Genomic DNA, 1959 nt, shown 5'->3' on the forward strand with positions numbered 1-1959 from the left:
TATATATATATATATATGGGGAGTAGTTGTAAGTACTATGAGACATCATTATTATACACAAATAATTCCTTATCTCAATAATACAAATAAAAATGTTCATTGTTCATACGAGCGGTCGTAGAAGTTAGATATTGGGCTATGCAAATCAAAGTAGACTAGAACATATGTTTGCCTTCATTAAATATCAGAACATATGCAGACTGTCGAGGTGGTGGATAGCAATGTTCATTCATTAACATAAATTTTATAAGTATTTCCAGCAAAGCAAGTATGGTACGACAACAACCACATGGGCTGGGAATATACATTACACGGTATACACTCCGGCATTCTCAATATATTAACACTTAATTGTTAGGAATCCGAAAATTGTTAAGAAATCATGAAAAGTATCTTGTGTTACCTTCGATCAAAAATAAATATAAGATGACAGAAGCTTATATGATAACAAAGGTGACTGCCTGAAAAAGTAAAAAGCGAAATTCAACAAACTTGTTTTCAGACACACTGCCGCGCGCGCGCACACAGATGCCCGCGCGCACACACACACGATGTGACATGAAAAACGTAGGTGGTAGCATTTTCAAGGGAATGAATAGATGAAGTACGAGATTAAGAGCTGTAGGTCAAAAGTGATAGGATCAACAGACGAGGAACAGGCTTTTGGAAACTGATCACTTTGGCTGCATGCAAAGCCCTTCAAGCTAGTTAAGTGGCAATTGACGGGGGAAATTATAAACAAGAAACGATGGATATAATGCATAACAATGTAAACTATAGATGAATCGAGTTTAATAAGGCCAAATCTGAGAAAACAGACTAGAGCAGCTGTTTGAAAATAGTTTGGGCACAAAGTATTAAGGTTGCATGCTCCGAAATAAAGTGCATGCTTTTGTACGGAGGCATTCAAGTTGTTCAGTGGCTTTTAGTAATATAGGCGACAGGCCTTTGATGTCTCTTTTGAAGCAGATATTCTCGGCTTAGACAAAATATTCGGGAGGAGCAAGGGATTAAAATAAGGATAAGCACTCGTCGATCTCTCGCACATATAAAACAGATGTTCAACAATCCAATTTCAGAATCCAAACTATCAGGCGCCATGCGTTTGTCGTGTTCAATTTAATTTCTCACTTCGACGACCTCACGTTGCTCTCCCTAAGAGGAATACCAAATTATCAACAATATCGCTCTCAGAATCATTAAACTTCTCAAGCTGTCCACCATGCCAATGAACAAACATCAGTGCGTACAAGTATATGTGTGTGTGTTTGTGTGTGTGTGTGTGTGTGTGTGTGTGTGTGTGTGTGTGTGTGTGTGTACTTATATACAGGAAACAAATTACGAAATAGGTGAGGGAACAACAAGTAAGTGTATTAGTCTGACGCTCAAGAAGAATGGTAGAACGGAAACAACAGTGAGACAACAAAATGTGTAGGGATTAGATGGTGAATATGACAAAACCACACACACACATATATATATACCCGTATATATATACATGTATATACATACACATATATATATATAGGTACATGTGCGTATGAATATTTGATGTGGTTTTAGCATCAAGTTTTGACTGCTATCTCTAACATGATGGTACCTTTTAGACACCCTTAATTATAATTTTAATAATAATTTTTACCTATGAGGTTTTTATTCCCATACTAGCCTCTTGATATGATGGGTATTTAAAAAAAAACGATCTTATCTTTATTTATATGAACATAGGCACCAGAATTTGGTAGGATAAAAACCAAAATCAAAATCGAGAGATTTGGTGAATAAAGTTTGAAGTTAACCAACACCCCTTGTCAATGCAGAGCAGCCAAGCCCCAGCAGCGACGCCTGCTGGGGCTTGGCTGCTCTGCATTGACAAGGGGCAACACCCTGAAACTAGTCTAGTCCTGCTATAACCTATTGAATTTTTGTTGCTTATCTTCAAACTATATATATTTATAT

Source organism: Octopus bimaculoides, chromosome 2 (assembly GCF_001194135.2).
Source record: "Octopus bimaculoides isolate UCB-OBI-ISO-001 chromosome 2, ASM119413v2, whole genome shotgun sequence".
NCBI classification, from domain to species: Eukaryota; Metazoa; Mollusca; class Cephalopoda; order Octopoda; family Octopodidae; genus Octopus; species Octopus bimaculoides.